This window comes from Pagrus pagrus (assembly GCF_965226575.1).
Source record: "Pagrus pagrus genome assembly, chromosome: 1".
Classification (NCBI taxonomy): Eukaryota; Metazoa; Chordata; class Actinopteri; order Spariformes; family Sparidae; genus Pagrus; species Pagrus pagrus.
Genome location: NC_140185.1, coordinates 1905016 through 1920253, shown reverse-complemented (window position 1 = coordinate 1920253; position 15238 = coordinate 1905016). Strand labels below are relative to the sequence as shown.

Sequence of the window (15238 nt, the reverse complement as noted above, 5' to 3'; positions counted from 1 at the left end):
ATTGTCACTAAAAACCTCCTCTGGTATTCCATACCAGGCAAATGTAGCTTCCAACTTCAAAGCCACCTGTGTACTTGTTGTGGTCGGCATGTCCAGTTATATGGAGTAACAGTCTGCCATGAAGAGGAAATTGTCTTTTCCATATTCACACAAATCTATGCCAATTTTCTTCCATGGCCTGTCAGGGAGGGGTGTAGACATGAGGGGCTCTCTCCTCTGTGCTCTTCTATGCTCATGACAGTACATGCAGTTCTCAACCTTGTGTGTGATCTGTGAGGCTATGCCAGGCCACGACACTGAAGTGTTAGCTCTGTCTCGGCACTTATTAAGCCCTTGATGACCCTTGTGTATATGTTCTAGTATCTCTGGCCTCATTTTCACAGGTATTACTATTCTACTACCCCTGGTTATCAACCCATCATGCATTCGTTTCTCATGGGAAAGTACTCCCTAACACTAGTGTGTGTGTTTGCAATGTGTTCAGGCCACCCCCCTTGTATGTACCTGATCACCTCTTGGAGCTGCTCATCAGCTGCTGTCTCTGCTCGGATGCTGTTCATCTTCTTTGGTGACGCTGGCATGCTGCTAATCACAGCTGCAACATAGCACTCCACGTCTGAGTGGCTATCTCTGTTGTGCACCATGTCGCTCTGTTGGCTCCTGTAAGTGCATCCCCCACGACCAGGGTCTTCCCTGGTGCGTATTCAGCCTCCGGGTTGAATCTCATCAACTGCATGAGAAGTCTCTGGAATCAAATCGGCACATTGTCGTGGTCTTTGGAGTTCATCAGTGGAATGAGTGGTTTATGATCTGTGATCAGTTTGAATGCTGTTAGGCCTTAGAGGTATTTCTCAAACCTCTCACATACCCACACACTTGCCAGGCACTCCTTTTCTATCTGAGTGTACCTTGTTTCAGCGTCACTCAGTCGTCTGGAACAGTATGCCACTGGTCTCCAGTCCTCGCCATGGAATGGCAACGGACGCCGCCTATCCCGTAGATGCTTGCATCAGCAGATACAATAGTCATATACACCAGGGTGGGTGATGTTTTGAGGATCTTTTTTATTTGTGTAAAAGCCGCCTCCTGTGCCGGACCCCATGTCCATTGCTGATTTCGACTTTAGCGGTTCATAAAGTTGCTGGGTCCAGACGCACACCATCTTTGCTTATCACGTGGCCCAAAAAGGGTAACTCCCCCTGTCTCAGCACATACTTCTCTGTGTTCAGTTTCAGGCTCGCAGCCTTCAGTCACTCCATAACATTCAGCAGCTGCTCGTCGTGCTCCCTCATGTCTCTGCTGTGGACAATGATGTCATCCATGTAGACTGCAACTCCCTGCGGCCGTTCCAATGTCTCAACCATCTTTCTTTGGAAGATTTCGGGTGCACTGGTCATGCCAAAAGGAAGACTTTTTTTTTTTTTTACTTTTTTATTTCCTTATATCAAGTGCAGTCATACAGTACATCACAACACATCTTTTTGATGGTACAGTAAGGTGCCACGGGTAAGTCTTTAGGAAGGTTAACAGTCCATGGATGTCTTTCATCCTAACCATAATACATGTGAGGAAAAATCTTTATCTCAGCAATACCACATACCAACATACTTCATTTTACATTTGGAAATGGTGACAATGTAATTAATAAAGTAACTTTCACATTGCAGATGGCCATTGCCTTCTCCATAGGTGAAAGAGCTCAGCATATTCTCAGCTACTTTTCCCAGTGCATAGACTAACGTGCTTACAGGAACTGGGCCGTCCTCTTTGTCCAGTTTTGTAGCCGTTCTGAAGCGAATGAACTGTTTTTTCCAGTCCGGCCACTCCGCGGGTCTCTCGAAGCAGAAACTCTCCGGCGATTGAAAACATCCTTGTTGTTAGTTCTCGTTATCCCACTCTGACACCATGTAATAAACAGTGTTTACTGTGTGGAGGAATGACTAGCGAGTGTTCCGTCTTTAAAGCAGACGCCAACTTTTATTATCAGAGCAAACCATACGTAACATTCAATGAACGTGTTACAAACTGCTTTCCGGCTGGCCCCAAAACACCTTACATTAGTAAGTGTCGTAAAACACACCCCTTGACACCATGCATCCCAACTCTGCAGCCTGTCACTGAACGCAACAAGACCGAAGAACACATGCTGTGTGACTCCTCTGTGTCCTCAGACAGGCCTTGTCTGAGCCTGGACTCATCATCCTGAAGAAATGAGACCAGCTGCTTCACTGAACCTGCTGTACAGTGGTTATCATCTGGCTGCCATGGGCTCCTAAGGATCACTGAGTCTGCTCGCCATGCTCGGCACTTTCCATTCCAATTCGTTCAATAAATATCTTGAATTAAGTCACTGTATTTGTGTTTTCCTGATTCACGTGATACAATTTTTCTCCTGATTAATTTATCAATTGGGGTGGTGCCCCTTCTAACGAGTGCTTAATAAAATCTCATATATGTGGCAAGAACAGTTAGTGGTGCTGGCTCAGGCCTCTGAGTTGACCAATCAGAGCAGACTGGGCTTTTCCGGAGTGGTGCATTTTGTAAGATCTGGACATAACTTTAGTTTAAAACATTAAAAAAATTAACTAACCCTATCAACAGAGTGTGAAGAAGTGAAGGTTCATCTCAAATACATTATATTGCAGAGATATCCACTGCTAAGCAGCCAGAGACGGGTCCCTTCTGGTAATATTACATTGCCACGAAAGGCGATAGTAAGTCACTGTAGCCTCTAGTCCGACACAGGAGGAGAGCACGAAGAAGTCGAGCTGGCCAGAGAGTATGGCTACTGCATAGAAGTTTACAGCCTCAACTAAACAACACAAAGATGCAGATGTCCCAGAAAAACAACCAAACTGAAAACTAAAAATGATTTTTATGCTCCAATTTCTGTAACCAGACTAAGCAAATTACAAAATTACGTTAATATTTACTTTAATATTACTTAAGCTGTTTTTGTCATATTAACGATGGATCAAATAACTATGTGGAAGGTGTCATTCATCAAGACAAACCCACAGAGTAGTATCACAAACTCTGCAGTTCCCCTTGGCTCTTTGGAGAGTTTCTGCTTCTTTCAGTTCATTGTTTTACTTTTATGGCCCCCAACTTTACTGTTTTCATTTCGGTCTCACCATTCTCATCAATAACATGTCCGGCAGCAGCAGGCAGAGTGAAAAACACTCTGATAACCAATTGTACAATACTTCGCCATCACCAAAGGGCAGACAGACATATACACATATCAGGTAAACTCTAGTGGAATCCTTGATAGGAAAGAGATATTAAAATGTTTGCTAACCCCTTCACCATAATTACTTTATAAAGGTGTAACATCATACTGTAACAGCTCTGTTTTCTTTGTCATCTTTTATACCACAGTATTTTATTTTGTTTTATTCTATTTTACTTTACTACCTCTTATTTCATTTTATAGCTACTTAAGCATTTTATCATCTATCTACCTACCTATCTATCTATCTATCTATCTATCTATCTATCTACCTACCTATCTACCTACCTATCTATCTATCTATCTATCTATCTATCTATCTATCTATCTAACAAGATGTGTCTTGTCTGTGATGCAATGACAAGTAGTTGTTTCTTAACAAAATGTAAAGTTATTCCAGAATGTTTTTGTGCATTTTAAGAGTTTGGAGCACATATTGATTATAAGCGGGCTAATATTGTAGTTGCAATTCTTTGGCAAGGATAATCGGGACTTTTCATATCGTCCTATGCCTAGTTCAGACTCAAAGTGCTTCATATTAATTAGTATTAAGCATATTTGTTTCAAAATATTAATATTTTATACATAATTGCATACACATCTTCCCAGAATTCAGCATGACATATTTGGTATCTTTATTTCCCTTCTGTGTATTTGACCAGACAATATGGGTTTTTAAAGACAGATGTGTTAGCCTACAGATAAAATATGACACAGTCTGACTGGTGTTCACTTGCTTTATTGTAAAAAACTAATTTGACATAGACGTTTTTTTTCTCTATTGAGACTGTCACATAAAGACTGAAGCACTGCTAGCCAAACAGAAAACAGTTTGACACCCAGAGCAGCCAGCCAGCACCCTGCTATCCATCACACTGAGAAGGGAGAGACCTGGGAGTAAAACTGTACTGCAAATCATTAGTCTATAACACATCTCTCTCTCTCTCACACACACACACACACACACACACACACACACACACACACAATTCAAGTGACACCATGTGATGGTGGTTAGCTGATGAGAGAAGATGAAATTTAGGGGCACCAAATCCTAATCTGGTTGATGGGCCCAAAAATGTGTAGCACCGGCCCTGCTCTGACAGCGCTGTCAGCAGCCCGACAGGAGAGACGCTCCGTGGAGAGCTGGGATTTTATAACTGAACTATGAGCAGGACGCACACTTCTGTGAAATCTGTGTGTAAGCCTCACAGATGACGAAGAAAGGTGGTATACCCCGACTCTGCGGCTGCAGGTTAAACATACTGATGTTTAGTGTGGTCTGAACTGAAAAAAAGACGAATAGTTCAATCTTTTCCAATAAGCAAAATCTGATTCTACTTATAAAATCCTGAGTCGGGTACAGCCCTATCACATCATCCTGATACACAAATAATCTAAACAGTGGTTTATTTCTATGGTTTCAACACCTGAACAGCAACGCATCATCCGTCATCATCGTCAATACTGATTTGTTGTTCATGTTCAATGTAGTATCATCAGGGATAAAATATAGTGCGTTTCGTGGATGCATGGATAGTGAGTTCACTGCGTCCTTTTGGATTTTAGAGATGCAGGAAGAGTACCTATAAACATCATTGTATTATATAATATTGGTACTGAAACACATACATTTTATTTGATTTTGATTTTGAATTGTTCAATTATGATGGGTGTTTCAATGACAATCTTCAGATTTTTTTCTTCATGTCTGGTTATTTCAACCCTATTCAGCATCACTGGTTTTCAGTTTCAACTTTCTGTCACCGTTTTGGCAGAGGAAGGGGCAAAGAAAATATGATTTACATATCTACATATTAATGACCCAAAGAGCCCTATTAAAATGGTCTATGGCCCCTGGTCTACAGCACATGGCGCAAGTGCATTAAGAAACTTTGTCCAGCTCCCCTTTGCTCATTAAATGGCAGATAATCTGGGCACAAAGTGAGGCAATGGGGTAGTAATTTGACTCTGAATTAGTCATGGATGTGTCTTGGGATGGAACATAAATTAAACCAATCAGAGCATCATTCCTTTAAGAGCCAGGTGCGCCAGGCCACAACAGTGGCACTCATCTTAGCTGAGGGACAGGAATGTGGTCCTCAGCTGCTGGACCCTCACAGACATCTGTCCCATCAACAATTGTTTGACTGCTTATGAAAAAATACACTGATATTTAACTGAGGAGGAGGAGGAGGAGAAGGAACACTGCTGCTCTTCCCTCTGTGTGAAAAGTTGTCTATTTCAGCTTTAAATAATGTTACATCAAACTTTAAGGACTACACTTATATGAACAGAACAAACTCAAATAACGCTGGGTTTTGAAAGTCGTCTGTTATTGTGACTGTATGTTGAGCCAGCTTAACTCTGTGTCCTGTCAGTCTCAATCATGCTTCTTCTTTGAGAGGAAGAGCTGATTTATTTAAATATAGCCAAACTTTTTGTAGGTGGTCAAGTAGCACAAATTATCACAACCTCTCAACAGTTACACAAAAAGTAGCCCAGCAGGCCACAGAGTCAGCCAATCCAGTAACACTGCCTTCAATCTTAATGTATTGGTATGACATGGGTGAGTAGAGTTAAAACACCAGTGAACAGGTAACTGTGCACATCTAAAAATATGATGCTAACACATCAAAGCACATCAATATCAACTGGATTTGAGAATATCGTAGCATCGAGTTCATTGGGATACTCTCAAGTGAAGCTCACAAACTGGCAAAATGGCCACCTTGTGTAAGGTAACGAAACCAGGTTGAGCCAGGGTGAAATCTGAACTCAGTTACTTAAGAAGATGAAGGGATGGTGTCACTGAAGGAGGAGGAGGAGGAGAGACGCTTTCGTCTTCTCGCTTCTCTGGAGGTTTGTACACTATGATGTGGAAACAACTGTAAACTGACAGACAGACAACGAGAGAGAGAGAGAGAGACACACACACACAGTCCACCCTGCACTCTGTCATTTACAGATGTGGAATGTGGCAGACGGTTGGCCTTGAGCACTAATTACAGACCATCTCTCTCTCTCCCCCTCTGTTTCTCTCTCTCTCTCTCTCTCTATCTCTGTACACACACACACACACACACACATGTATATATATATATATATATACATATATATATATTTCCCTCCCCCTCTCTCTCTCTCTGTCAAGGCCAGTCAACCAGAACCAGACTGCACCCACAATACTTTTCTCCAAGCTCCAGTCCCTTGACACAGAAAACAGGCAGTACCCATGACACCCAGTACCCCCCCTCCCTTCCCCCGCACACACACGCACAGTGATGCCTGCACTCCAGCTGCTGCACTTGAAGCTGCCTGTGCTGATTATGATCCATTCATACAAAACCACCAACTCATTCATTAAGTCGCCGAGCTTGTTAAGTCAATGTGCAAAACACCACACTGATCTGACTTTTAGCAGACATTGTTACTTTCATACTGATGTGTGACCAAAGTGCCACAAATGTGATGACACCTGAGCAGGTTCCATTCACATGACATGCAGTTGAAAGCTCAGAATGAAGTAGTAGACCTTTGAGTCGAGATTATTTTGTCACAGCCACTGTTCCACAGATCAATAAACATCCACGTACATGTCGTCAAACAGGATTCACTTCGAGCATTAACAAGAAGCCTGAACAAAAAGGATGAGGGCATGAAAAAATTAATAAAAAATGAAACAGACAATAAACAAGGCAGAATTATAAGATATATAGGAAGTTTAGGGCTTTATACTTTTCTTTTCTACTGACAGGTTGAGTGAAAACAGAACTCTCTGTCTTGTTCTCAACCTGCCTGATTGCTCAAGTTTCTTGACCTGTTGGTCTTTTTTTCAACAACTCTGAAAATCTGTAAATTTTACCGCTGTTGTCAAACATGTTGCTTTTGTTTTTACCTGGCAGGCAAAACTAACATTACTGTGACGCATCTCGCAAGTCCTGCGCTGACCTTAAAGGAATAGTTAACTCCAAAACAAAATTCAGTCAGTATCGACTCACCCTCATGCTGGTGATAAGTCCGGTGTAGTTTCTTATTGCAGTGCAGCTGGAGACCCGCGGGGGTACTCTCCGGCAACGATAATCCATACAACGATCTTAAGTGGCGACCGGGAGAAAATGTCCATAAAACTACACAAAAACTCCATAATATTCCTCCATACTGCTCGTCCACTGCAATCCAAGTGTCCTGAAGTGGCGACATCCAGACTTTACTCGAAACGACGTCATTTAGTACATTTTTCTAGCCTAAACAGTCACTATGCTGAGATTTGTTACACCCCTACTGTTTATATGTGTTACTAGACACCTATAGGAACACATTAATGAAGAAATTGTTTGGTAAGGAATTTATCACAGATTTTCACAACATTCCCTGGCTATAATGGTTGCAGAGAAATAATACAGGTCACATTGTAGGGTTTGGCAGAAAAAGTGGATTTATCAAACTCTTATCTTCATTGATCTAATTGTGCCAATTTATTGTGATGTGAACTTCAGCATTATCATCCAACATTTCCTGTTTTTTTGTTGTCATCCACATGAGACAACCTATCCTGTCATCAGGACTTCAGTTGAAATTTCTTTCAAAACTTTTTTTTTTATTCCACCAGACTAAGCACAAATCCATTTTCAGAATGTTTCCATTACCATGAAAGCTGTCCAGTGTGGCATGTGAATAAAGAAGAAGATTTGCAGCTGGGAGGGTGGATGGTGTACATACTGCTGTGACAACTGACATATGACGTCCACAGGGTGCTACATGATGACATACTATCTTCTGTCCCGTAGCTATCTATCACAATATTCTGTCATTCCCTTGTCTGCTGTTCTCCTCATCCCTCCTCATCACTTACTATGACCTCCTATCATCCATCAGCTCCAGGTGTGCTCCCCTGCTGCCTAACACTGCATGTATGTGCAAATGAAGACACAACTCAAATACGTTTTTCACATCAAAGAAGCTGGTGGAGAGGACACAACCAAATCATCACAAACATACAGCTCTAGTTAGACTCAAGCCAACACTGAAATGTGTGCACGAATGTGTGTGCGAGTTAAAACAAGTCTAACAAACATAAACTAGAGCTCCGTCTCAAGCCTAATTGTCACTTTGTCTGCATGTAAAAACAGACTGCAAGTTGTAATAAGCAGAAATAACAGTGTGGAGGACAAGACAAACACACACTTGTAACATATCATCACATGCAGGTGACTGAGCACACCAGTAACATTCTTTGAATTTGGACACAGGGTTTCTTTGGGGTGCCTGTCAGTTTTCATGCTTTTAAGGATGAAAGGTGTCTGGTGTTTTCTGTTGATTTCCTTGTTGTCAATAAACCCAACGAAAAGACCAAAACCAACAACGTGTTATAGTTTTGCTCTCACTTCTTTCTGACCTCTCTACCATGTCTGTGGCTCTCAGCCCCGAGCCAATTGGTTTCTTCTGAAGATGGAAATCTTTAAAAATGGGTTGAAAATATAGAATTAATTTTTTTCTGTAATTTCCAGTGTTAAATATCTTTACTTTATAGCTACAAACAATTTGCACTACGCAGTGTATTTACAACACACAACAAAACAAAAAGGAAAACAAAGTGTAGACTGAATAACTGTGAAGTCACGCTAACAACAACAGTCACATGCAGGTACAGGGCTCTCTTCGCTCGTGTGACAGACATTTGAGTGCATGTGCATCCAAAACACACGGTTTTGTGGCGTCAGACCTCGAACAAACCACAGTCCACTGCAAAGATTGTTTCAAGGCTGTTACAACTAAAGGCAGCAGCACGGCCAATTTATTTCTGCATCTCAAACAGAGGCATGCAGCCGAGTGGGAGAAATGTTATTCACTACAAGATGCACAAGACCGCAGCAGCCCACAACCACCTGCTAAAAAGAAGCCAACATTAGTGAAATCATTTTCCCATTGTATCCCGTATGACAAGAAAGGGGCCCGGTGGAAAGCCATTAGGGATACAGTCGCGTTGCAAAGGCATGGTACCCATATATACAGTGGAAAAGCTGGGGTTTATCCACATGCTGAAAACTTTCCATCCCCCGTATAGGCTACCAAGGTGCAAGTATTTTGCCAAAATTGCCTTGCCTCACCTGTACAACTGACACATGAAAAGATCGCTAGAGAGCTGGAGGGGGTGTAATTTTATTCCACTACAACAGACCTAAGGTCCAGCTGAACCATGCAGCCATACACGAGTTTAAAGGTGCACTGTGTCACTGTCAGAGATGTGAACATTTTCTAAGGCATATTTACATAAGAAAAAACTTTCTGAAAAAGGAAAATTAGGTCCCTGGAAGTTGGGACACTGTTTGAAGCTAGTAGAAAGCTAGCTGAAAAGTTTTCACTGTTGTTTACAATGCTAGGGCCTGCCATTTTGTTTACAAGCATATTTCTAGCCTTGTGTTTGATTGCACCTTTAACCCCCAAAAGGGAAATTCAGTGCAATTTATTCATCCCAGAAGGTAAAAATCAGTTTGCCTTTGTTCATTTTATTGTTCAAATATAAGCAATATTTGTTTTGAATAATTTCTTTGTCATTTGTAGTTTGTTTATAAGAATGAAAAGAAAACCACTTAAAATCGTAATTCAAGTTTGGTGTTGAAAAAAATCTGAGATTTTATTTGTAGGCCATATCGCCCAGCACTGTCTAAGACTAACTGCTAGTTTGGGGTAAACTCAAGCTGTCATTTTCTGTATTCTGTGGTTAAAAAAAGAGGATTAAATTGGATGTAAGCTTGCAGGGATTTTCTCCCTGGAACTTATTGCAAACAAACATTGTTATCGTCTATCCCAATGTAGCACTTGTTCCATTACATTCTGTATGCTATAGGGAAATGTAGTTATATGAGAAACCTAGCTCCATATAGTGTTGCTACTCCCAAACAATAATAATTTCCCTAACAGATGGCAAATGTTGTTTTTAGCAAACTTCACTTAAACAGGAGTAAATAGTGAGTTTTTGGTGGGGACCATTTTCAGTGGCGGATTAATCCACATCTGATGCTCTAAAATTTGTCAGCAGGACAGTGAATGTGGGATTTAGTCGAAATAAACTAGTGTGTGTGTTTATGGTAATGAAAAAAAATGTCGGCCAATGCAACATTGTAGCTCATTAATGTGTTTTAATAGTCTCATATCATTAGACTTATCCTTTAAGTTGTCTGCTCATTTATAATGCACGCTCCTAAATTGTGGACAGTGGATATGGATGGCCCTGCAACTACGGTTTAATGTGCTTCTTTTTTTAGTTCAGATGCTGATCATCAAACATCCATCAACTTAGCATAATAGCTTAGCATTTTGGGAAAAGAGCTTATTCACTTTTTTCTGAGTGACATAAGAAGATAAATTTCATCGATCTCTTGGCTGTGTATCAAATACAGAGGTGGAGTTAGCCTAGCTTTGCGTGAAGACCAGAAGCAAGGGGAAATAGCTAGCCAAAAAGGACACTTAACACCAACAACTGATTAATCAACATGCTGTATCGTGTGTGTGTGTGTAATCACAAAGGAAATGTAAACATAATAGTTAGTGGTTACATGATGGAACTGTGACTCAGTTACAACAGCTGGTTGCTGTGACTGTCTTCACAGTGAGGTTGCCACCTACATCAACAACTGTGCACACCAACCATTTCTGGCAACCCAAATGTTTCCTGCCAGTACCAGGGGATGGCGGCAGTACGGTGAATGGGCTCCTTTTGTGGCAAGGACTGCTTAGAAAACAGAGATGAAATCCTGCTCAAAACTGTTTATCGTACATGAAACAATAAAACAATAGCAACATGTATCGGCGATAGACACGTCAATGATAGCAATAAGAAAATAGCATTAAATGCAAACAAACTCAAAAGCACAAAGCAAATACACCCTGGCTCAGGAACAGCCTATCATGTCCCATGATAATGGAGCGTGCTACAAGTGACACACGAACATCAAATCATTTATCAGGTGTGTAGTTCGGTTTCACCATGTGACTGACAACAAAAGGAGAGCGTGTCAGAGGTATTATTATAGACCACAGTTCTCACAAAACCAGCCACGCTCCACCTGTAAAACTATTAACTCACACATTGGTAATGTCTGCTTTTCGTGCGGGCTGATACCCTTTGGCCTCTGTCCCAGTCCGAGCCAACTACTGCTCACAACTGGCCAAGTTTTTTACAAACACAAGCACAAACAGTTATCACCAGAGTGAGAAAATGAATGCTGACTAGGGGTGTCAATGCTAATTGGTATTGACATTTGGCATTTTTTGTTCAAAATTTCTATATTTATCCCGATAATATCATTATCATGAATTCTTTCCGCCACAATAATCATGAAGTGAAAATCTGATATCATGACAGTCATGGTGCTGACGGAGAGAAAATTGTGAATAAAAAAGAGCAGGTCAGCTCCCCAGAATGGCAGTATTTTTATTTGTTCGTGTGTTTTTCATTGTTGTGTTAACAAAATTATAGCCTGTGTGCCTTGATAAAGTGGTTATATTCAAAATTAAGAGGTTAAATAAATAAAAAATGTTGCCTGGTCTTTTAAAATGATAAAACATAGGACAGGTGATGAATAATTATAATATATATTAAGCAGTGTGAAACTAGTATATAAGTGTGTAGATTTTTATATTATAAGCAGATTGATATGCACATTTTTACAATGAAAACATTTTTTGAAAATGATATACTCAAATATACAAAATGAGCTGCAGCTGTCCAAATTACTCCTCCTGAAAAAAATCTATGTATTGGGTTGGTTTTATTTTACAAGTCAGAGATTTAGGAAACTACAACAGAACAGCATCAGTCTGACTGTAGTTGTACTGTAGCATCACCAATTAGGAAATGTTAGCGAGACAGTAGGAGCACTTAGTGTTTCTCTCCTTCCTATGCAACGTAAAGCCTTGTACAGAGCCTTTAGCCAAAGAAGCAGCTGTCAAAGCAAATTAGAGCAGGAAAAACACTGTAGACAAGTCTCCCACCTCCACCTCCATCTCCATCTCCTCCTCCTGCTGCTCCTCCCTCCATCCTTTTCTCATTCTCCTCTCACCTCCTCTCTTCTCCTTCTTCCTCAATCCATCTGCCAAATGTATTCCCTTCTCTCCTCATTCATCCAGGGACTCCAACACACACACACACACACACACACACACACACACACACACACACACAGCAGAATACAAATAATGTAAGAGCATGAGCATGTGTGTACATCATTCATGACATACTGTGTGCAGTAGAGCTGTCATACAAACTTGCAGCTTCACCATTAGTCTGTTGTGTAAGTGTTTGGGTGTGTACACTATTAGCATGATAGATTACACACACATGACAACTGCGACAACTGATCCATTAGCAAGAGGGTATGCTCAATAGCAAAAATGTGTGTGTTTGTGTGTGTGTGCATCTATATCCTCATCAGTCATAGCCAAAGCAGGCAACAAAGGTTACAGTTATAGTTCACTAAGAATACAAGCTACCTTTTGCTCCACGAGGTTCACACACAGTAGACACACAGACACACACACACCCTCCCCTCCACACCGCGACCCTCCTCTTCTCCCCACCATTATCAAACTCACTTATTACCGGGATCACTTTATGGCTGCTGAGATAACAGAGTCTGGAGGTTCATTAACAGCAGTAAAACAGGGGCTCCATTATCAGCCAGCAAGAGGTCCCCTGAGAAAACAGTACTCCATGGTACTTTTCAGAGGGACAGGAATTACACTACAAGACTATAAAGTGACAGAAACACCATGTACATGCCACAAAGTTGTGATTACCTCAATAAGATGTACTGCAGGCAGACACTGCAACTAGACCAACCAATAATGATTGTTTTGGTCAACCAAACAAATGGACACAGCTGGAAAGTAAGTTCCTGGGTAGGGATGAGAACCCATGGGCTTGTTCCAGCATCACTGTTTGTATGGCTTGTTTAATCAGCTAATAATTATCTCTTACTCAATCATCCCTTGGTCTATGAATTTGACACATCAGTCATTAACATCTCAATTTCCCAAATTGAGATGCAAAATGTTTGTTTTTACCAACACTTAACAGTTGCATGCTTAAGATATTCCAAAAGAAATATTAATATATCCAGCAGATATGTAGACTAAAAGCTGTGGGGCTGGAGTCAATGGACATTTGTTATTTTGTTTGAAAAACTAATCACATAAATGATGTAGGGATGCAATACATCGGGCCAATTATTTATATTATTGGCTATTTATCAGTATCGATGAAATTATGGCCAGTAAAGAGAGACGATAATATGAAGCTAAATTGTTTTCATTGACTTAATAAGTGCAGCATCTACATACTCAGGTACAGTAGGTTACTGTGTGTACTTTTACAGTTGGTTTGCATCAATAAACACAGAAGAAGAAGAAGAGAAGAAGAGGGAGAAGGAGGTGGAGGAGTGCAGCACACAATACATGTTCAACGGTTCTGAGAGGAGGGAAAAATGTACAAGTTCTAACAGCAAATTTTGTTGGAGCCTTGGAAAACTGAATCATCCTTCTTTGCTCACTACATCAGAGCCTTTATGACCCTCAGGTGTGAATAAACTTCAGGTCAGAGCTTCTTTTTAAAATACAAAAATATAATATTACTGGTAATCTTATTGAGGTTGGCCATGAGAAGCAAGTCATTATCGGTTATCAGTAAGCTGAAATAAATCCATATTGTGCATTTCTAAACCAGCTGATTAGCAAAATGTCTGCTGATTAATTGGCATAATTAATCACCTTTAGCTTTTATTTTTACATCTACCATTATTGCCTCAAAAACATTTTAACTAATCACAGGTGAGGAATAAATGAGTACCACAGCAAAATAGTCCCCCGAGTCTCTGATGAAATATATGATTAAAGGTATAGTTATTGCTATAAATGTACTGTAGCTGAACAGTAATGTCATGGAAAGCGCTGTAGGGTGAATAACCCCGTCAGGAGCTCACTGGTGTGACGTAGTCCATTAGAGTCTATAGAACTTTCATGAATATCACAGGAAGAGTGTGAGCTATCGGTGAACAGTGAAGGTGGAAGAAAGTCGCATCTCTCCAGCTGTATTACTGAATGACACGGGACATCACAGGGTCACCATGAGCCCACTCCCACACACGTTCTCCTCCTATACCCATGTTACCTGTATGACTGCTGTGACCGTCGGTGAGCTCCAGCAGCGGGGTAGGCAGGCGGCCGGGCGGGGTCTCGGGTGCCGGACAGGGTCCCTGATCCTCCGCTCCTCACCTCACTGTTCCTGCGGCGGATCCAGCAGCTGTAGTCTGCCTCCGTGCAGCTGCAGCAGACGCCACAGTAAATCCAAACAGGTCTGTCTGTTGACACACGGTGTTTTATTTTGTGCGCAGCGGCAGCGCTGGTGAGGCTGGCCGTCCCTCCCTCTCCGTACTGTGACGCTAAGCCGCGCAGTGCCGTGCCGTGCCGTGCCGTGCAGGGGTTGACAGGAGCCCGACCGGACAACACAAAGACAAAACACGCCCAGCCGGCCATCCACGCTCCCACAGGACCCGCCTTCTACCGTAATACTCCGAAGAGCCAGTCAGCGCAGGAAATACAGCCAACATTCTAAAAAGGACAATTCAGATGGATGCTGGTATTATGTTTGATGTTATGTCGTATTTTAAGATTGGAAATAGCATGGTGTATATTGTACAACTAGATTTTATTCATGAATTTAAACAGGCCTGTCTATCATTCGTTCATTCAATTATTCAAATAGATCTGGCAAACGAAAAAAGTTAAAATTTTGTTTTATTTGTTTGGTTTTTTTTGTATCCAGATCCAAAAAAGGACGTTTGTTTTTTAATTAGAACGACAAGCGAAATAAAACATGTTTATTAAGGGGTTAAACATGATCATCCCAGAGCTCCCCCTCACCCACACGTTTACGTGTCAATCTGATTATTAGATTGAATTGATGATATGTCGATCATTACCTAATGGGGGGCGGGGGCTAGTTCG

General features: G+C 41.2%; 1 protein-coding gene across 1 annotated transcript in view; it reads right to left on the bottom strand.

Moving 5' to 3' along the window:
- dok4 (docking protein 4) overlaps nt 1-14647 on the bottom strand; it is a 96722-nt gene extending 82075 nt beyond the window's left edge. The window contains 1 exon segment of the mRNA XM_084355433.1: nt 14403-14647. The gene's annotated coding sequence lies outside the window, so the exon portion shown is untranslated.
- Nucleotides 14648-15238: the final 591 nt, after the last annotated feature.